At 37.2% G+C, this 23,260-nt stretch overlaps 1 protein-coding gene across 6 annotated transcripts in view; it reads left to right on the top strand.

Annotated features, from left to right (window-relative positions):
- Positions 1-23,260, top strand: part of SATB2 (SATB homeobox 2) — a 288,684-nt gene that overhangs the window by 156,258 nt on the left and 109,166 nt on the right. The gene's annotated exons all lie outside the window — the stretch shown is intronic.

The raw sequence follows: 23,260 nt of genomic DNA, 5'->3' as shown, positions 1-23,260 counted from the left end.
ATTACCTAGCTTGCTCTTGGGACAGAGAGATCACTTCTTTGTGGGCTGTAGATGTCCACTACCAGGTGCTCTAGTTCTATTATTCCAGAACATTGTAAAAGAAATAGTGTCCAGATGAAGTGTACTAATTCTCCTTCCTTTGCTTGTAGGACAACTCGGATATTTGGACAATAAAAATGCCCTCTCCAAGACTTCCTTTTTTGTAGGCTGTACAACCACAGACATCTACATGTACATTTGGTCCAGTGTCTGCCCTTCCACTCTTCTGTATCGCCCTTGTATCTGGCCCTCTGAAGCTAACTCATCTCATCACCTCACATGAGATCTTGATTCTCTCAGCACATTAATTATGTACAGCAGATATTCACAACAATGGCTCATATGAGTCAGCTTAATGTAATCAAGTTTGGTTTTTGTTTTTCACATGAATTTAGGTACAATAAAAAATTACATATTTATATATATATATATACTATATTAGCATATTCATTCTTGTGTAAATTTCATTTTGTTTTATCTAGTCAAGTGTTAGTAGCCCATTGAATTAACTATATTGGCTTCATGAATTCCACATATTTTAGAAGCATCTTCATCCAGATCATTGGCACAGTGTTGGATCTGCAGGGCCAAAGGCAGAACACTGACTGGGTCATAACTCTGAGAAGCACTGATAAGGCTGTTTATTCTGAGACTAGTTATTTCAGGAAGGCACTGGCTATCATGTTTATAAGGTGTGATGAAAGGTTTTCTCAAATATTTCTGCCATTCCTCTACCCTTGGCCAAAAGACATGATTTTAAAAATTTGTTTGCTTATTTAAGACACAATTTCAGTTTGACATTACACTTTCTTTGTGGACTGAACTTTTTTATGTTTTAAATTTTGAACTGTGAGTTAAAATTTGACTTGTTTTGGAATTCTTCTGTTTCTTTATGACTTTACTTATTTAATTATTTATTTTTACCATCAGGTACCACTTCTACAAATTCTAAATGCCCTGGGATATGAATTCTTTGGTCTAGAAGACTTACACTTATTTACAACAGTCTGATGTTCTTTTATGGCTTTATTTCCTATATTAACTTTCAGGGCTTTCCTAGCCATTATTCTAGCATTTCTAGTACGAAGCTTCTTTTGCTTTAGCATTTAAATGGAGATAGGGCAGTGATTGGGTAATTCTACCTCCAGTCTTCATCTTTTTAACATGCGGTCATCTCTGTGTCTTTTCTGAAAACATCATTTGGTCCCTGAATTCATTTAAAAACTTTGTTAAAGTTAGCAAGTTTCTGTCTCTTCCTAGGTCTTTCTGAGCTGTGACCTCCTCGATAAAATTCTTAAAGATTCCTGCTTATTTCTCTGCTCCACTTCCCACAATTTTTATGGAGCTTAAAACTTTAAGCTCATGGGAAAATTTCCTAAGCAGTCACACAGAAGGATTTTTTAGGATAGTGTTAAGAGCCTGGGCTCATTCCTCACCAGGGCATCTGACCTTGGGAGAGTTACTTAGTTTTTCTATGTTTCATCTGTAAAATGGGTTAAGAGCCCTCCTTACTTTAGTATTGTTTTAAGGATTAAATGAGATACTATTTTAATGACCAAAAAACGACATTGTGTATTCAGTGAATTTTACCATTATTACTGTTATTTCTCATGATGATGCCTACTCATATTCTTTCACATTTTTATGATTATACAAGTGTTTTTGCAGCCTCACAACTCTTGTTTTTAAATTTTATCTTAAGTAATCTCTACACCCAACATAGGGCTCAAACTCATGACCCCAAGATCGAGTTACCACATGCTCTACCAACTGAGCGAGCCAAGCACCCCAATCTCATGACTCTTTTGAGCCATCTCTTAAAACAACTCTAGCCATAGAAACATACCCATTATTCACTTTCATCATTTTGGTGTCTGCTTTTCTAGACTATAGAATACATATCTCTTCTAAGAACACCATTGCTTAAACTATATTGTCAGCATCAAGAGAAGCCAGTTTTTGTACCTCTGAGATGCTATGTCTTCATATCTCTCAAGTCTACTCCGATTTAAGCCCGGCATAGTTTACTTTCATAGAGGTGTTCATTGGGTTTTATATGGCAGGTCCCATAAGCCAGATGACTTGGGCAAGCATCCTACAGCTCTCAAGATACTAAAAGCTCTCAGAAGGTTCTGTGAGAAGCAATCTTCTTGGGATGGGGGTGAGGAGGGGGTAGATTGTCAGCTGAAGATTTTGGTATTTCCTGAGGCTTTTTCACAAAGGACTGCATGTTGTGATAACCAAACATATTATTAGTATATAGGGCTTGGAATTTAATGGGCTTAGGGAAAAAGTAAGTGAGAATTGTGGAGTCATAATCATGAAAATATAGGGTTTCACTGTGTTTACATTTTAACTTCCTATCTTGTTAGGTGTGTAAAGAGTCTGTGTGTGTGTGTGTGTGTGTGTGTTTTACCTGCAGTATGCAGAGAATAACTAATAGTAGTTACTGTGGACTACACAATATTCACTTAGTTAAACATTCCTAAATTTTTTGAATTCCTAAGTGAGAATGGATTTGACAGCATTTGGCCCTCAGAGCTTTCTTTCTTTCTTTTTTTGTTTCCCTTTCTAAGAATATTTATATAAGTGTGTGTATTTACGTCTGCATATGTGTGTGTGTATATATATATGTATACACCTATATATGTATGTAAAACTAGAAATAAGTTCAATTAGTGGGGAGTTCGATTTCTTTACCATGAAAGAGTGTACTAAAATATTTCTAGGACATGTTCTAAGTTTACAGTTATATGTCTGAAGGTTCAGGGAATATTTTTGAGGAAACTTCTTTCCTTTTTCCTGAAAAATTGACAGTGATGGAATACCAAGAAAAAACAAACCCAACCAACCAAACAAAACTAGCTCCCCTTTCTGCACCCTTCATTTGCATTTCCCTCCTTGCCTTCTTAGGGGGACATACCCTATTCTAGTATTTCCCTGAGAGGCCTGCTTGCTTTGGGATGCTTAATGTAAGTGCAGGTTTCCTGGGCTCATTCTAGCCTCATGCATCTGGTCCCTGGTGGCAGATCCCAGGAACTTCATTTTCATAAGTTCTTTTTGAGGGGAGGGTCTCATGTCCCCAAATTTTGAGAACCACCTCTCTAGTCCAATTGTCACTGGCTTCTATTATGTCAGATGAAACCAGTGTTATGCAGTGTTCCTTCTGAAGTGCTTTGTTGTTTAAGAACAGGCTGCTGGTGGGCCAGAACAGATTGTCACCATGTAAATGGGGAGTCAAGGGACATAATTTTATAGGCTCACACCTATCTCTCAGCCAAAGACATTTCAGGTTAGTTGTGTGCTTGCACTGGTAAAGGAATATAGTCTCATTTGAACTGGGACAACCCTAGTTCTGGGTACATTCTGTGGTATTATATTTGCCAACTCACATTCAGCCCATGCATTTATAATTACTCAACTGTTTCCATGCATTGAGTCATTGCAGAAAAGCCGCTTCTTTGTAGAACCTCATTAAGATTTCAGCTGCTAACAGATTTTATTTTACAGTTCCAGCTTTCATGATATTAAGATATGGAGATTTGGGTTTCTGGGAGGGGCTATTTACAAGTGTAAAGCTCTTAGCTATGGGAGCATCACAGTTATTTTAAGGGCATAACCAAAAGGGGAAAAGAATGGGTGGTCCGGTATTCTAATTGATGAAATATAATACACTGGAAGCAAAAAAAAAAAAAAAAAAAAAAAAAAAAAAAGCCAAAGTACTTCTTTAAAAAAAATTACTTGTTTGAGATTTGTGTGATTTTATTTAAAATGTCATTTAATTTAAAGCCGTGTTTTTATAAATGTTACTTGAGGGACCTGAAAAGACAGATAGTGTTAAAACAATACAGTATTCTTATTTTTTAAATGAATATACTTTCTTTATGATAAATATACATGGTAAATTAATAATCTCCAGCCTAAATGACATATGTCTTTCTTTTGTGGTTGTACCCCAGATTATACTAAGCTATTTTATATCCTGTCTTGCTCTTTATCATGGTATTTTAAAACTTTCTTCTGAATAATGTGCACTAAAAAAAAAAAATAAAAAAAATAATGGGCACTATTTTAATTAAGGTAAGTAACCATTAACTGAGAGTTATTGGTTATGTCAATTACAACTGCCACTTATATTTTGTCTTCTATCTGTTAACCTAATAATTATTCCTTAGCCCATAAAGGGGGACGTGAGCTCAATCAGAGTGAGCAGGTCCCTATCAGGAGTCAGGAGTGCTAGACTCTGAGATGGTTGTTTTTGGATGAAAGTTCTTATCTCCCTCCTTGTCTTGGTATTAACATTGCTTACACTGAGTAGGCATTGGCTACTTGGCCCTTTTGGCGTCCTCTTTATTTTTTTGGAAGGGGATGTGTTATTCATCCAGCACAACTTCTCTGCACCACTCAGAGGCAGTTCTTCCCCTTGCTCTGCCTTCCCTGGGCACTTGCATGGGGATCATTTACTTCCTGGTTTGTCCCTGGTGTCTTGTATTACCTGCTCTTTCTCCAGCCAGGTGATAGGAAACCCCTGTTGACAGAGATTGCCTTCTGTTTTCCTGTATCTGCCTGTGGTGTGGTACCCTGCCTTCTCAGAAGGCACTGTGTAGAAGTTAGCCAAATAGGTGATAAAGAGTAGGAGAGGACTTAATTTCTGCTAACTGACCAGATTGATTTAATTTAGTGATGTTCCTATCCAGCCACTTTGAAAATCAGGGCTTTCTTGCTTAATATCCTTTTCGACAACATCAGAACTGTTCATATTTCTATCTAAGGGTTTCTAAGTTGGAGGGTTTCTTATCTGAAAACACCCAAGAATTTATGAAAGAACAGAGATTTCTGAATACAAATAACTTCTTTTTGGTGTGTAGGTTGCTTTGCTTAATAATTTGCAAGGAAAGCACAGTGATCTAAGTAAGTAATAAATGTACTCGTCGTAGAAAATAGAAAATTTGAAAAAATACAAAAAATACAAAACAGTATGAAGGATAAAGTAAGATTCCCATTTGATGTCATATATGGTCCAAGATATTTATCTTAACTAATAGTCTTTCCCAGATCCCTCATAATCTCTTTTTTCTTATCTCTCATAGGCACAGAACTATATATAACATTTTTAAACTTAATATAGCAAACATTTCCCATGGCATGATTTTTAATGACTTCCTCATGGTTAATGGTATGGGTATACCGTAATTTCCTTAACCATCCATTTGTTTTAGGCATTTATATTTTTTTAAGTTTTTTTTTTTTTGCTTTCTTATGAAAACTTTTATTAATTGACAATATCAAATTTTTAAAAAGATTTTTACTTTTAGGTAATCTCTACACCTAATATGGGGCTTGAACCCTGAGATCAAGTCACATGCTCCACAGACTGCATCAGCCAGGTGCCCCACTAATTCTTTAATAAATATCTTTGCATTTGGATGTCATTCTTTGTTTATGACTAATTGGTAATGGACAGTATATTTTTAAGAATTCTAGATTATATTCCCAATTGAGAAATTAACAATTTTCACCAGTATTTAAGTGGTTAAAACTTTAGGCATGAAATTTAACATACGGCTCTTGTTATTACAGTTAACCTGGGATTAGAAAATATCTGTTTCATTAGAATTTGGGCTGATGCAGAGCTTTATTGTCCTGATTTAAAGGTCAGACCAAAGAATTCATAGAGAATGCCTAAAATTACTAGAGTACTATCTATATCTGAGTATTTTAGGATGTAGCAATGATATAAAACTCATAGCACTAGTAATCTAAATATTTCAGTATTAAATATGCCATGTTTACATGAGTAACATACATGTTTAATGTTGAGGAATAAACCATAAAACATAAGAATAAACCCTTGTACTCACTACCCTGGTTAGGAAATAGAAGGAACATTTCCAGGACTTTTGAAACTCCTTCATGGTCTCCTCCCTCAATCTCTGTGTGTGTGTGTGTGTGTGTGTGTGTGTGTATGTTTTAATGGCACAGAGCTCAATGATTTTGGATTGGGAAGATTTGGAAATGTCTAACTTGTTCCATTTCCACTGCTTCCCCTAGTCCAGTTTGGCATCCCTTCTCACCTAACCCACCACAACAGCGTCTGACCTGGCTCCATGCCTGCTCAAATTCACCCACCCATCCTCTGTAGCCTGAGTGGTGGTGGCTTAAATACAATGGAACAATGCCGGTTACCTTCCTAAAACCCTTCTCTGATTTTCTGTGTAATTCAGAGTAAAATCCAAATACTTGCCGTGACCTGCAAAGACCTTTCTAATCTGTCCTCATCCTTTGCCACTTCCTCCCCCCATTCCTGCTTCCAGTCTCACTGTCCTTCATTAACTCAGCCTAGGCAAGCTTCCCTTCTTCATGACCATCGTCCATTCTTTCCCCCACTTTGGCGTGGCACCCCCTTTTCACTACTCTCATTGCAAGGCAGGTTCCTTTTCATCCCTTGAGCCATTTTCCCTGACTACTTGATTATTTTTTCTCATAGCATCCTATTATTTTCATGCCTAGCACTTGTTAAATTTTTAATTATGTCTTTGCTTGTTGGTTAAACCTAGTAGACTCTAAGTCTCATGAGTTTAGGCACCAGGCAGATCTTGTTCACCACCGTGTACTTGTAGTATCAGGGTAAACACTCCATAAATGTTAAAAACAAATGGGTGAAAAAACTTAATGACACATTTGAAAGACAGTATTACACAGCTCTTTGTGTTCAAAAGTGATATATGGTATTTTGGGTCTGACAGAATACAACTGATTCAGTTCATTAAATCAGTCTACACTCCTGGGCCTCCTTTTGCCTGCACATATGTTATTTTAAATTCCGAGGGACCCATTTATTAAATGTGACCAATTTAGATTTAAATAATCTATTAGAGATTTATTTTATCTCAAGGGCTTATCTCAGGTATTTAAAATAGAAAGATTTAGGCAACATAGTAGAAAGGATCTTGATATAGTAGAAAGAATGTGGGCTTTGGAGTCATAAAAACTTGAATATAAATAGTAGTTGCACTGTTTGTTAGCTGTGTAACTTGAGAAACTACTTAACCTTTTTGTCCTCTGGTATTATCATCTGCAAAATGTGATGATAACATCTACCTCGTTAGTTTGTTGTGAAGATCAAAGGAGATACTATAGGTTAAATCCTAGTGTTCTGCTTGACACAAAATAAACACTTAATTTCTGGAATTATTATCATTATTATAAGCTATGCATCTATATAGTAAGTTGCTTAATCTTTTTTCTGCTACTACTCCTTAATCTTTAAAATAGAGATAATTCTTACTTTATAGAAATAATTTGAGGATTAAATAAGTGTATTTGTCTAAGACACTTAGAGCAACTCTATTATGACTTCTAGTTTACCCTCAATAAATGAATAAGGGCAATTAATAAAAGTAATAGCATGAAAGAGTTGGTATCACGTTACTTAATGGCAATTTGGAGTCTTTAAATTCTGTTGACTCATTCATTACATATTTATTGGATGCCTATTTTATGCCAGGTGCTCAGTTTAGTGCTAGAGCTATAAGGATGACTAAAAGGAAGCTCCATTGAGTAGCCTGCAGTTTAATGGGGAAAGGAGATTTCACATGAACTGTCATTATTTGCTTCGTGAATAAATACATTTGCAGTGAGATTAATTCTTGGTAGTAGTTGGTCGGGGGGTATGGATAGGAAGAGTGCTATTCCTGCTGGAGGTATTGTGCGAGTTGGATCTCAGAGGTTAATTGGAGTTCTCCAAAAAATAAGAGGTGCCATGATGTAGGGGTGGGAAGGTGGGAATATAGTCTTTGGAGTCAAGTGAACCTGGCTTCTAGTATCTGCCATATAACATTTTTGTGACCTTAAGCAAGTTATCTAGCCTAATCTAAAGCAGAAACACTCATATTTATATCTTAGGATTTTTGTGAAAATTAACATAAGGAGAAAGTGTCCAGCTTATAGTAAGAACTTAAAAATGTGGATTCTTTGCAGTCACTGGAATTTTGTCCTTTGTTTCTATATAGGGAGTGACAAAATAACCTCCATTCTTAAGAGTCCATAATTATATGTCCTTTCCTGGTCAAATATGAATTTTTTTTTAACTTGGTTAAATCTTATCTATATCCTTGTCTTTAAAAGTTCAAAGATTGGCCGTTCATCACCACTCAAGCTATAGAACATTTACTTAGCTCTTGAGGAATTTTACTCTTACTGTCAGAAAATAAAGTCCTCCTGACTCTAAGATTCTAAACCCAAAATCAGTCATTTGAAACTCGGTCATTGTGTTGACTCTTTATAATGTCAACAACACTGACAGCTTACTTTTGGCCAGCAGTTTAGAATTTACAGAGAACCTGAATTCCTGTTACCTCATTTCATGCCTTTAGCAGTCCTTAAGATGGAGACCATTGTGAGCTGATTTTCCAGGGAGGAAACTGAGAGGTAGGTGACTTGGTCTTCTGATTCTAATCTAGTATTTTTCACTTGATAGCATCCCTGCCTGTCTGTCTCGCCTGTCTTCACATTGTGTGGTTCCTTCCACGGTGGCCAGCAAACACCCTCTCTTCAATCCAGCGCCACAGTAGTTCAGTTCCTCTGTGGTCCAGGTTATGCAGTAGTCTCTCCTATGACCTAGATTCTGTAGCTCAAGAAAAGCTAGTACCTGCCTTTTGTTGATACTGGTAGACTGATATCTCTCAATCATTTCTTAATGTTCTACAATGGCTTCTTATTTCCCTGTGAAGCAACTTCAAGATCCCCTTATCTTTCTCCCTTAAAACCACCTGGCATTCCCTTTTTTTGACCTTAATGACCTTAATACTTAAGATAAAGATAGGCTTCAGTGAGGTGGAACCTTTTTCTTGTAACATCCTTGTGCTCCCTAGCATCCTGCTAAACACTTTCTATATGTCTTTCTAATGCAACAGAGACCAAATTCTATCATGGCTCTCTTTTGAGACTTCAATGTCCACATTAACCCCATTTTAAAAAAATTGTCTGTTACATTTACCTTTGTGCGTGTATTCTTCTTCTCCAGATTTTGTGTAGCTTGCATTATCCACCATTCATTATTGCTGAAAGTTATTTCTCAGATTCACCCGGTCTTGAACGGGAATGACTTTGATTATAAATTCCTAGGATATAAAGAGCACTGTCACTTTAAATTATCCTATGAGCACCAGAAACCAGTGTTGAGATGATAATGGTGATACTTAATATAACATTTTTCTCTATTAGACAGATCATAGGTTTACAAATAATTATTAGTCTTGGAATTTCTGTTAGCTTGTGTCCCAAATTCAGAGCACATTTCCATTTAGCATGTCTTTACAAAATAAAAGAACACTGAATTCAAATTCAAACTGATTTAAAATTATACTATGGAGGATTGTGAAGAGCTATTACAAGATATAAGACTCTTTTTTTTCTTTTCTTTTCTTTCTTTCTCTTTCTTTTTTTTTTGCAGCATTTGTGATCCCTGCCTACTCCTTTTCCTAGCACCTTTTATTTTGTTATCTTGGTTTCAGTAAATAGCCATTCAGGAACATGGTTTGTACAAAAAGAATGAAAATCAAGGCATGAAGGAAAATGTATGCACTACCATCTTCTTGTCTCTCCCTCTGAGATTTTATGTATGCTCGGCTTCAAAAACCAGTTTAAAAATAAAAAAGATGAGGGCGGTTGCAATCTGCTTCATTTTATGCAGATTAGGTATGGCCCTCAGGCACCTGCCAAATTGCTAATATGGCCTTCCGTTGGGTCTGATGAGTGTGAACCCAGATCTTCTTTTCCATTAAAACAGAAATGTGTTTGCTGGGAGTAAGTTAACAATAGAGGTGATATTTTCACTAACAACCATGGGTCAGGTTACACTTGGGCAGTGTCTCAGGGTAGATGGAGCAAACTAGCCTGGCATTTATGATTTTCTCCACTCTCACTTGGCTTCTTCTCCCCGAGGACCTTGGGCTTTCCTGAGACTGGCGAGACTATGTCTTCCCTTTGTGCTGTGGTGACTTTGAAAGGTCATTTTTCTCAGCATTCCAGATGCAAAATGTTATTGTCTTTTTTTGGTAAAACGAATCTGTAGGACTTACATTTGCAAAAGCAAATACCTTAAATTGTCCAGAATGAATGTTTACATAAGGATACCCACTCTGGGCAATTGAATTTTTGGATTATTGCAACAGTTACTTTGAATGCCCTGGGGTGAAACAGTAATTGTCTTCCAAAAAGATAATAGAGACAGCAAATATGGAAATCTCAAGCATGTCTTATGACTCTATTAGAGCAGATCTTGAGAAAATATTTTGATACTAAAGCGGCATTTTGTGAGAAAAGAATAAAAGGTTCTATGAACCAAGCAGGAGCTGGAAATTCAAGAAGACAAAAATTGGGGCTTTATCTCCAGGTTTGGGTGCATAAAGAGTTAGAGAAAACAGAGTTCTGTTTGTCAGTTGTCTAAATCAAGCTCATACTGAAAATTGCTGGATATTTAACATAGCTAATAACTTATGTGAAGTCATTTTGTAACCCAAATTATTTCTTGCCAGTAGAGGGGCAAGAAACATTAAACAGTTTGAGATAGTCTACATCATTGTGACTAGGCCAGAGAAAGAAATCGCTGTGCCCCAAATACAGTACCATAACAACTTGTTTACGTGGGTTTGCTCGACATGGCTTGCTTTACGGATGAATAAAAGATTTCTTTTTAGGAGTCTTATTCTGGTTTATTATAAGCATTATTACATGTACCACCCCAATCCAATATTTTGTGTCATCAAGTAATTCAGTAGCAAGAAGCAAAGCTGTTGCTTCTAATTTCTTTATTTTACTTGACAAAATACATTTTTTTAAAAAGATTTTATTCATTTATTCATAGACACACAGAGAGAGGCAGAGACACAGGCAGAGGGAGAGGGAGAAGCAGGCTCCATGCAGGGAGCCCGACGTTGGGACTCGATCCCAGGTCTCCAGGATCACACCCCAGGCTGCAGGCGACGCCAAACTGCTGCGCCACCGGGGCTGCCCGACAAAATACAAATTAAATGCTAAAGCTATATGTCATATAGATGTGGTTGGGGAGAAAATTTGCAATCATTATTGGATTCATAGTTCTTAGAACATAATCATGTTTCGATAATATTAGGCAAGCATTTTTTTTTTAGCCTCTACTAAGTGTCAGTCATCAGACTAGGGCATTCAGATGAATGAGATAGTCCCTGACTGATTATGACTGAACTGGTTTGGAGATGTTTCCAAATGTATAAAAACCACAAACTGATAAATAAATGTCTGTGACCATTTGACTTAAGTAAGTTTAACTTACTATGAATCATACTGAGAAGTGTTATGTCAGAACTTAAAAGCTGATAACTTATTTGTTTCGGTGTGAATTAAGTTTATTTTATTTATTTATTTATTTTTAAAGATTTTATTTATTTATTCATGAGAGACACAGGCAGAGGAAGAAGCAGGCTCTCCATGCAGGGAGCCTGATGCGGGACTCGATCCCAGGACCCCAGGATCACGCCCTGAGCCAAAGGCAGACGCTCAACCACTGAGCCACCCAGGGATCCCGTGAATTAAGTTTAATGTGATAACTTGGTTCATCATGTAATTGGATAACTTGGGTTAGTTAGTTACTTTCTTCTAGTGTAGTGACATAGCAATCCCACGATAAGCATAAAAGAAACATCCAATTTTTTGATGGCTAGTTATAAAGTGAATATAATAACACCCTATCGAACTACAAGCTGCCCCACGATCACCAGGGTCAGCAACCATCACATTTACAATTGTTCCTTACCCAGATAGCCAGTCTGTTTTTCACTTTCAGTACAATGTTCAATAAATTGCATGGACATTCAATATTATTATAAAATAGGTTTTGCGTTAGGTAATTTTGCCCAACTGCAGGCTAACTAAGCGTTCTGAGTGTATTTCTGGTAGGCTAGGTTAAGCTATGACGTTTGGTAGGGTAGGGGTTTTAGATGCATTTTCAACTTAAGGTATTTTCAACTTAGGATACATTCATTCATCAAGACATCACCGCACTGTAAATTGAGGGAGATCTGTACAAATGTATATTTAAGGAGAGAAAATTACTTATTTGTCTAGGCATATAAACAATTTATTTCTTCTCTTTGGTGCTATGGAAGTGTAACATTCATCTGAGAGTATCTTGTGCTAACAATTGTGTTATTGTTTTTCATTAACATAAAAGAATCCCTGGGAAGGTTACTCTTAATAATTTTAACGTAAAGAAGTAATGAACATAATTATATTTATTCAAGTAGTAGTTCATTAATAGTCTTTAGGCAGTAGCTTTGTTATTTTAGTAAGAAGTACATTTGGCAAAATGATATTCAGTTTGAAAAAATCCTGATTGAGCCACGTTCCCTTTTTTGGTTGATATGAAAGCCATTGTTGTTTTGTTCACCAACTGGCAGACCTTCAGTTATCCTGAATTTAGAAGTTGTTTACTATACTTTGAAAGTTTAAAAATGAGCCCTCCCTGAGACACAAAAAGCTGGGTGCTTGCCATTTTTTTAATAGAAAAGTAGAATTTTAATGAAAGAAAAATCAACACACCAATTCAATGTTGAGTTTATTTTCACAGTTTTGAAGGCTTATTGTGTGGTTAAAATGACAGTTATCAAAGTCACCATAACTGGGCCCCAAAGTATTTGGGTAGTGCTTTGATTTAGAACGTCAGAGCTATAAGGGGGAATATCGTCAATAAGTCCCTGGGGTGGCTTGAATTCCATGAGAAAGTTTGATTTGAGGATTTTAGCCCCTCAGGCCTTTCTTTGTACCTTCAGCAGCTGTCTAGAATATCTTTTGTGCTGGTCTTCCTGAACATCCAAGGTGCTAAGAGTGGAGGAGCTCCATTGTCTTCTTGTTGGGGGTTAGCAGGATGCTGGGGACAGTATTGGTAGGGAACATCAGGTGAGTCTGCAAAGTAAGATAGTGCTGTCCGTGGGTTATGGCAGAGTGGGTCATTCTCCTTCCCTTCTTCCTTCCCTCCTCCATCTGTCTTCCTTGCTTCCTACCTACCTACCTACCCACCCAACTACCTTTCATCTATTTCATCTATACATCCATCCATCTCTGGTATGCTTTGCAGTAGTAGGCAGGTGGTAAGATGCAGTTCCTAAACACCTCCCAGATTGCAGTCTTTCCTAAAGATGGTAAAATGGAGGATCAGAGAGATTAAGTACTTGCCCCAGATTCTTTTGATTACGTCAGATGACTTGCCATGTTAGCCAGTGACATTTTAGAAGATTCATGTTTTTGTTTAAATAACGGAAACTTTCCCTTAAAAGCATTCTAAAAAAATGCAAAGCTTACCTCTTTTATGTTAACTAACAATTCATGAATACCAGCATGTGTTCATACAGTGCTTTATAATTCTCAGTGTTTAGCTCATGTTTTATTATAGTTATCATTTTGTGAGTCAAGCAGGGGAATTTTTTGTTATTTGTGGTGGTGTTTTAATTCCGTTTTTGCTTTTAAATCCCCATTTTATGGAAGAGAATAAAAGGGCCCAGAGAAGTTAAATGGGTTGCCCATAGGTGCAGAGCTACAGCTGACAGGGGGTGGATCTAAGACCAACCCTGGATATCCTGATTCTCAGTCTACTGGTCTTCCAGACAGTGTGGTTTTCTTGTTACATGACTGTCATATACACACTGTAGTTTAGTTCTTCTTATGCATATGGGGCTGTAGCTAGAGTTGTAGAAAACAGTTAATGACATGGCCCTTGCTTTCTGGTAGTATATAGTCAAAGTAAAGAGATTTGGATTTCATGCATATATGGGGAACCAGTTTTTTCTGCTTTTACCTATTCAGTCTATGCCAAATCCTGCAAAATTAAAAAGGAATAGTTACAATGCACTCCTGACCCCATTTTTCTTCTCACATGCCGTAACTTTCTCATTTTTCTTAACTTTACTCGAAAAATATGAAAACATTTGGTAGTGAATTGGAAAAAAGAAATCTGGGAATATTGTGGTGTTTTGCGCTTTTCTTAAAAGTCAGAGAATTGGTTTTATCCCTACTTCAGGTAGATGTCATTTTTTACTGGACATCTTGGGCAGTGCTTCTCAAATTTGGTTCATCCTCAGCATCTCCTGGAATCTATCCCTGGAGCTTTATGTTCCAGAAGTCAGGGTGGGGCCCATGACTCCTCTAGGGCTGAACTTGGAACCCATTCACTTCATCTGACCACTCTCAACAGCACAGTTGTCACTAAACTGCAAAGCCCTGGAATGGGGCGGGGGAGGGGGGAATAACCCATTCCTGACCTTCATCTATCTACCAGATCATCTCCAGCTGTTTGGCCTAGCTACCATGGGATAACTATACATCTCATCAGGAATGATTGATAGGTGTCTATCACCAATGATTCTTATGGCATTTTTCTAACATGGCTGAGTATCTTAGGGGGCCCAGAGAGACTGTTGTCATTATTCATCACCATGTATATTGTGGCTACAGATCTACCATTGTTTCACTTCAAAAAACATTTGCCTAATGAGCAAGCACCTATGTGTTAGACACTTGGCTTCTGTAGCAGAGCCATTAAAATGATAGTGCCATATTTAAAATGTGGTTTGCTGTTTTGAGATAGTGCATTTCCCCCCCAAAAAAAGGAAATAAGGAATTTTCAGAACTCTTTTGAATGGGAGCTCTCTGAAACCTGTTAACCATGTACATTATTAGATATAGTGGTAAAGTCTGTATAAAGATGTGTTGAAAGCAAAAATTATTAAAATATTCTTAAAGGAACCCCAAACAAAACAAAACAAAAGAAACAGAAACAAAACAAAATGCCTCCAAACCAAAAGCAGTTGCCATTTTGTAATAGTTACAGCCATATTTGCTTCCATGTCTTGCAGTTTCTTAACAAATTACTATGAAATCAGATTAGTTGGCACATGAATAAAAATGTACAACATAAATGACTATACTTTTTGTCTGCATATTATATGGCAACATTTTCTTTGATAATCAACATGCCATCATAATATTGCCCTTAGGATCAGATATTATGTAACCTTAAATTATAGGAAACAGAATATGCCTGAGGGACAATTCTGGAATATATAATTGGGAGCATGCAGTTGATAGGGTTTCCGAGGGTCTTGAGCCCAGTGATGGAGTAGGTACCTGGAAAGCTAGGTCGTCAGGAAAACACTGCAACATTGGAGCTCCAGACTAAAAGAATACATGTAATTAATTAGGATGGGAAATATGTGCAGCAACTGTATTTTTAGATCTTCAGTGGATACTTCTTACCCCAGAGGATGCAGAAACACTGGCTAAACATAAGTTATGAATAGCATCTGCTAGAATGTAGCAAAGTGTGTTTAAAAAAGTATACTTTTTCCCTTGTGTCTTTGATTATTGAAGATATTTTAAGGGGACAAATGCTAGAGGGAAATCTCTTTATGCAAATATATTTGTGACTAGAAAGGAGGAAAAAAAGAGAAGTATGTGTTACCTGCCAAAATTAATCCTTTAATTTGAAACTCTTTTAGATAGTGATTAAACTGAGAACAATAATAAGAAAATATATACCAGATGAAATAATTTTTAACCAGTGTCAGAAGCTTAGAACTGATCCCAAATAATTTCTCATAACAGTTTTCTTTCTCATTTGTCCTCTTTCCCCATGTAATAGTTTTGAATGGCACTCTTATGAAACAAAAAACTAAATGCCAGCCATATTTTTTTCATATCCTGACCAATATTTTGGCTGTTTTTCAGAAGAATTGGAATTTTGAAAATTAAATAAAGGTTTTTAAAATACCAACTTCAGAAAGTTTTATTTAATTTGTGGAATAATTTTGTTCTCTCTCTCTTTCTGCTTTTTTTTTTTTTAATAGAGTCTTTATTAATTTAGTCTAGTTACTTAGTGCTTATATTAAATAATCTAATAAAAGTCAGGGTTATAACATAACGTTTCCCAAATGTGAAGCAGCGTCTATTACATGAGACAAAATCTTTATGCTGCAAAATGTAAAAACCATGTATAGAATTACAAGGCACGAAATGGTACTGCATATAGTTTTTTAGTAGAATGTTTCTGTAGCACAAGGAGGTGATCAGCTCCAGAAAAGATTAGTAGACAGCAGTATCATCATAGTTTATTCAGAAAGTGCTCTGAAATTCATATTTCAGGTTTTCTTAAAAGTAAACTATACTCCCAACATGAGGCTCAAACACACAGCTCTGAGATCAAGAGTTACATGCTTTATCGACTGAGCCAGCCAGGTGCCCCATGTTTTATTTTTTTAATGCTCATAATGTTCCTGATACAGATATTATTTAAGAATAAAAGTTAATGTTCTTAATAAAAAAAAATTATGTGTTTGTCATAAATACCTGAATTGTTGCAGGCAGAGCATTTGGTGTGTGTGTCATGTATCTATCTGATTTTAGATAAATTTATATAACAGTATGGCTTCAACATTTATTCTGAATCATTGAATTATTTATTTTTGTCTGTTGATTTCTTTTGTATTGTTACAAACACAGGATTAAGTGTATTGTAGGTTCCTAGACAAGTGCATTTTGAGGTTTCAATAATTCGAGGAAGTTATAATGGCACCTGAATAATGTAAAATGCTAGAATGCTGTTTCACTTTTCATTTACTTTTGCCCCAATGCAAAACTTTTGAAATAGAGCTAGTCTTTAAAAATCAAAGCAGAAGGTGTAGAAGAGTCCTGCTAAGTTTTATTGGGGTATGGGTAAGCTATGCATTAAAGACGATGTGTATACTTTAGAAATCATGTTTGTTTTGCCTCTTTTCTCTTTCCTCATCGAGAAGTCATTCCCACCACAGGTTTAACAATAATAACTGTAATTTATGCATTTATGCTGCTACAATTTGATGATATACCACAGTCATGGCCAGGTTAGAAACCCAGGCTGAGTTATTATGTACTGCTGGGTAGTGGTTTCATGTGAACTGATTTATGGATAAATAATTCTGTGTTCTTATTATATGGGACAGACAGTTTTTAATTTCTTTAACAAAGCATAGCTGAACAACAGAAAATTATATGCTATACCATAGGGACACGGCCACTGAGGAGGATAAACTGATGCAATCAGCGTCACGAGTTCTCTCGTTTTTACAAGGGGCTCCATCAGCAGTTGCTGTATTGCGGAAATAATACCGTGAACCAGAAGCCCCAAGGCTTAGTTCTGAGGTTGGAGTTTTTTTTTATTGATACTCCTTTGCTCCGATCTTTTGCAGGGAGTTAGGAGGTATATAGACCCCAGCCTTTGTCTCTTTTGTTTGTGTTTTTTTTCCCCCCGGCTGAGTTTTCACTTTGCTTTGAAAATTAATGTTAAGATGCACCTGGAATAAAAAAAAATATTTATTGAGCTGTATTATAAGAGTACTGCTGATATCTTGCTAGCTTCCTTTATCTGTCTCTCAGATTGATTTGTGGGCTTTATTCTGCAATACACCCAATATGTACTGATTTTATCAGCATATATGTATATGCCACAGGAAACCGTGAGAATTATTCTCATGTACTTCCAGGCAATCTGTTGCAGGCCTTTACAAAGTAAATGTTTCTCATTTTTGAGGCACGGGGGTAAATGCTGTCACTTTGGTTTCTTTTAAGAGTAGTTTCACTTAGCTATGTATATAGTAGTAATAAGCTTCTCTACTCATTTGTGAGCTCCATAATTCTAGGGATAGTGTGTATAAGGGTTATCTTTGCATCTTAGTGCATTGTGCTAGAGAAACAGAAGAAAATTTTGTTGAATGGATGGATGATTAGTGCTTAATACAACCTTTCTATTGTATAGATTACATTGTATTATCACCACATTTTATTTTATCCCCAGAAGTGACTGACTTTCTAAGAACTTCAATCAAATATTGATATGTTCTACTGTGTATTATCACCTCTCTTCTTTTCATATAGTTAGAGGTAAATAATACTAATGATATGAATGATGATGTATCTACCGAGAAGAATATTTGATTTCTTTGAGATAGGTTTCATACTGATAACAAACATGAACAGAGATCACTTTTTTGAAATTTCTTTTTGTGATGTGTCAACTCTGACTCTGATAGAGCACTGGTTTGAGAGAGTGAGAAATGGTTTCCATTACTGCAACTTTTTAATTTTAGACAAAAATTGCCTCCATTCCCAACCTAATTTTATGTCAGTAATGAGAGATTTACCTACAATTGCATTTTGTTACTTGGTCTGAAGGCATTATACAAAGAGTGCATATAGGTCCTTTGTATTGAAGCGAACAGATTTGTCTGGATATTATGAACAGTATTTATATTGTGCTTGATTCAGTCACATTAACATTTTTATGAATTTAAAGCCCCAAATAAAGTCCCATAATTTGTGACTCAAAGAGCTTGACACTGCATCTGTAGCAGTCCTCAGCAGCAGGTATTTTGTAAATGTTTGCAAGATAATAAATTCCTTGGGAATAAGAAAGACAGTTTAGGAAATGTTGATGTCCGAAATGGCACTGTTGTGGGAGATTGTTTTTTCTAGAGAAGTCTCAGTCTTTTGGGCTTGTCACCCGTTTGCTCATTGGTCTCATATATTCTGTTGTTTAACATTAAATATCAAGACCCTATCTGACGTGTGACTGTAGACAAGCTGTGACCAGGCTCTCCGGAGGCCCATCGTGTGGTTGAGCATTGGCACATGAGCAGAGCTGAGAAGAAAGGTTTTTGGTCCAGTAGCTGCAAAACTTGTCAGATGAAGCCCAGACCTAGACCTGGCTGTCATCAACTGATGTGTTTGAAAAGTCGCTCTTCAGCTCACTTCCAGGTATAATACTGACCCCTTGCTGTCCTCATGAGGATGAACTAATGCTTTGGAACAAGAAAAAACAAAAAAACAAAAAACACTTCACAAACTGTAAAGTAGTATCAAAGGTGTTGTGATAAAGTAGGTTCTTTATGAGATACACAGACTGACCAGGAATATTTACTAGATGGCTACTTAGACAAAAGGCTGGGATGATCAGGGTTAGAATTATTTTCAGGGAGAATTTGAAGAATGTGTACTGTTTCTAGAAATGAATGATACAAATCAGTACTTCACAGTGAGAGTGTGAAGTGTATTTAGGGAAGAAATGGGAATTGCCATTTATTGGGCATTTTTTGTGTGCCTGGCTGGGCCTGAGGTGTGGGTATGTGCATGCATATAGTCCCATTTAATGTAATCATTGATTTTTCACTTTTCAGATTTGTAAAGCCTACTCATACAGTGTGAGGGTTGAAAATTCTATTCGTATACCAGCTGTTTTTATTGAGGCTTCTCTAGCACATCAAGCCAGATATCCCCAGCAGGCCCATAGCCTCTTCTGTAACAGTTGGTAGAGTCTGTATCCCTAAGTGGAGGGAGCGAGGAAGGGGCTGTTCATGGTTATATTTAGACACACCTGTCTGAATTTTTCAGCTCTTTACCCTGCTCCCCCTACCTCCTTAGAATACCGCCTTCTTTTAATCCACCTGCATTCACTATAGATTAATCTTCCTATCACTTGGCTTTGGTGGTGTTACATCTACACTAAAAAACTCCCAGGGATCTACTTCTCCCCTGATGTTTACCGAGCATTCATTGTGGGTCAGTCCCAGTGCTGAATTCTCATTCTCATTTAAAGCCTTGTGACACCTCTCAAGGGTAGGCATTGTTTTTATCCCCATTTTACTGATAACAGAAACAAAGACTTGGAGAGATAACACTAGCCTTCTCTCCCAAAGTCTCACAGCTGACAAGCAGAGGAGGCTGCATGCACTCTGACTCCAGGCCTCGCCCCTGACCAGGGTGTGCTTCTGAGTTGGGCATTTTAGGGCGTTCCAAAGTTGGAACCAAACTTGTTTCTATTCTTCTGTGTTTTGCACTCGAACCACTGTGACTTACAGAATGCTAAGAAGAGTGACAGTGTGGTATTTAGATCAAATCTGGGTTTAGTTATTGCCTTGGTCATACCACTCAAGGCAACCCTTCTGAGCCTCCATTTCCTCTTGGAAAGCGATGAAAATAGATAGCTAGGCAGTGAAGGTACCATGAAGAGTTGGACATGCACTTCTGGGACATCTGGTGGTACAAAAAAATGAGACTGAAAAGAAGGAGCCTGTTGTCATGTTTTTGTTACTTTTAAAAGTAAGGGAACTCTGAACCTATTTCTAGGTGAAGGGAAAGAAGGCACGGAGGGACAAGGATGGAAAAGATGAATGGGAAAGAGGCAGTGGGGCAGTGGGAGAAGAGGGAGGGGCATCACTGATATGCAATCCTCCTTTTTGATTTAAAATAATGAGGGCCTTTAACAGGCACATGACCCAATTAAAGATGGAAAGATAATAAAGTCATAAAAAACAACCTTGAGTCATAAGTTGACTATCTTTTTTTTAAGAAGCATTAAAAATGTCTAAATAATTGCTGTAAACAGCTAATTGTTGAGATTAATTATATTCAGGCTCTGTACTAAGGGCTTTACATTTAATCTGCACAATATTCCAATGAGGTCAGTGCTTTTATTCCATTTTATAGAGAGAGGATTGAGGTATGGAGAAATTAAATAACTTTCTGGGATTACATAGTATGGGGAGGGGCCAGGGTGTGAACAGAGGCCATTTCACTTGGAAGCCTGCGTTCTTAGTCACTGTGTTATACTGCTTCCCAGTTTGGTTTCCTCAATTAACATTTGACTTCTAACCCAAGTAATATCTTTGTCTATTTTATACTAGAGAAGGAAGACTGTATCTAAGGGATGTATTTAATTTTTTTTAAAGATTTTATTTATTTATTCATGAGAGACAGAGAGAGAGGCAGAGACTAGGCAGAGAGAGAAGCAGGCTCCATGCAGGAGGCCCGATGTGGGACTCCATTTCAGATCCTGGGATCATGCCCTGAGCCCGAGGCAGACGCTCAACTGCTAAGGTACCCAAGCGTCCTCAAGGGATGTATTTCAAAAGACGGTTCATACATCAGACAAAGACTTTGTTTCAAGGAAGAGCTTATTATTAATAAGAGTTACTACAAGTCCCTGCTGCCTGGCTAGAGGAGAGCAGCTTCTAGACATAGCTATCTTAGCAGATCTTGCACCTCAAACCCCGGTAGATGGTAGAGCAAAGAAAGTGACTTCTAGGACCAGGTTATACAATATGGTGTGAAAAAGAAAAAGCACATGCCACTTCCCATCGCCTGAAAATAGCATGTGTCAATAGCTCTCTTCCAAAATGTAGAAACCAACCTGTAGCAGCTGCTCTCTGTGGAGGTATTAAGTGTTGTGAAGACACCTGTGTGTGCCTCATTCCAGCCCAGACAAGTCCCCTTCCAGCTCATCAAGGTGGAGAATTTACCTAAATGGAGTATTACTATTTCCAGTAGAGTGATTTGTCTATCATTTTCTGCAGAGATCCCTCCCCCAATCCTCTTGTTGTACTGAGCTACAGTATACATGCGGTACGGTGTATGCAGAGTATGTGTTGCAGCTGATGAACTTGACAGTTTTTATACCCATGCAATCACCAGCCAAACCAAGAAAATCCCTTTATGTTTCTTTCCAGCCAGTTGCCCCTGCTGTCCAGAGGTGACCTCTTTCTGACTTCAGTCCTCACAGATTGGTCCTGTAGTCTTGCTTGTTTTTGCATTTTATATACATGAAATCATACAGAGGTATTCCATTGTGCCTGATTGCACTGTGGTATATCCGTCCTGTGGAACACTATTCACCAGTAAAGAGGAAGAAGCAGTGACATAGAGCAGTGTGCAAGTACCCTCGCTAGAGTTGTGCGTGGCAGTTTGCGGGAGGCGTCCTGTGCTTCATATTACCTTTGTATTCTTAGTCACCAAAATGACCCACAACATCAGCTGCTTCTACTCATCTGGCATAGGGTACAGTTGCTGACTTCATCTTTTCCTTCTTCCAATTTCTTAAAATGAAATACCATGTCTTTAGAATATGGTCAGTTTAGCCTCGACTTATGGACTATCATGATAATGATTTTTTTTAAGGAATTTAAAATTATATAGTGCTTTTTTAAAAAAGGAAATATGTTAGACATGTTATATGTTATCTTTTTTAGTATCTTCAAATGTCAGGAGGAGTAAAAGGAGCAAGGAAGCAGACCCAGCCTCTCATGAGCGGCTGTCCAGTGGGCCCTGGATGTTCATTTCACGACTACTTTATGTTGCGTTGCTGTGCACTTTTCATTGTCATGAGAGAGAATGTTAGGAAAACTATCCCCACAAGAAAACAGCTTTTCTTGGCAAGTGAAATGTGACTTAAGGAGCCAGAACTGGAGACATACGGTACTATGAATGAGAGCTGTGTTACTTTATTGGATCTGAGTCCAGGCACTATTTATACTGCAGCATATTCAGCACCAGATTGTTAAATCTTAATACTGAAACAGTGCATCATTTTAATATTTTTGTTCTGTTTATTCCCTGTTTTCAAGCATTATGTCAAGCATTGCGCATTCATTTATTTCATCTTGGACAGGACGTGCCCTGACCAGAAAGTTCACTTCCTATTATTGGAATTTTACTCCATAGCTGTAAAGCATTGTTTTGTGAAGCTTTTAAAAGTTCACTTGGGTATACAGGTGTTCTCTCTCTTTGATGATAAAAAATATTTTGAAAGAACAGTGTAGTTGGACTCACCTGTATTGCAAAAAAAAAAAAAAAAAAAAAATCTGTTCCTTTTCTTTCACTAAAACAGCTGTTTCTGATCTGCGACAATTTCTGACATCTTGGGGACCATTGGATTTTTCATAGCATACAAATAAAATTTTTGTTACACTGTGTTTTCAAATGGAATTTTCTTCATCAACCTTATATGTGCCCTCTGCACCAGATAAGATGGGTCCATTTATCAATAGGTTAGCATTATCACGTGTTGCTGAAACTGTCCCATGAATCTTGTTGTCACACGGGTACTCCTAAAATCACTGCTTTATATAGCTTAAGTTTGACCAGGATCTTTATTGTCTCTCCATTGTCATGCATTTTTACCATATGCAGCAGGAAACCCACAGGGAAATGGTACCATTGTCATTCTAAAAAGAGCAGAGGAATAAATTTTTTTTTTTTTAAAAAAAGGGAAATTAAAGGCATCTCTGCTATTTCTGACCTGTGGTCAATCATTGTGCTGTTGGAAATAACCCCTTTGCCTGGTGAAACACTAATCTGGAAGTGAACTCGAACTGCTTCATCAGCT

The sequence above is a fragment of the Canis lupus genome, chromosome 37 (genome assembly GCF_003254725.2).
Source record: "Canis lupus dingo isolate Sandy chromosome 37, ASM325472v2, whole genome shotgun sequence".
Lineage (NCBI taxonomy): Eukaryota > Metazoa > Chordata > Mammalia > Carnivora > Canidae > Canis > Canis lupus.
Note: the sequence above shows the minus strand (reverse complement) of the source record. Positions and strands in the feature narration are given on the sequence as shown.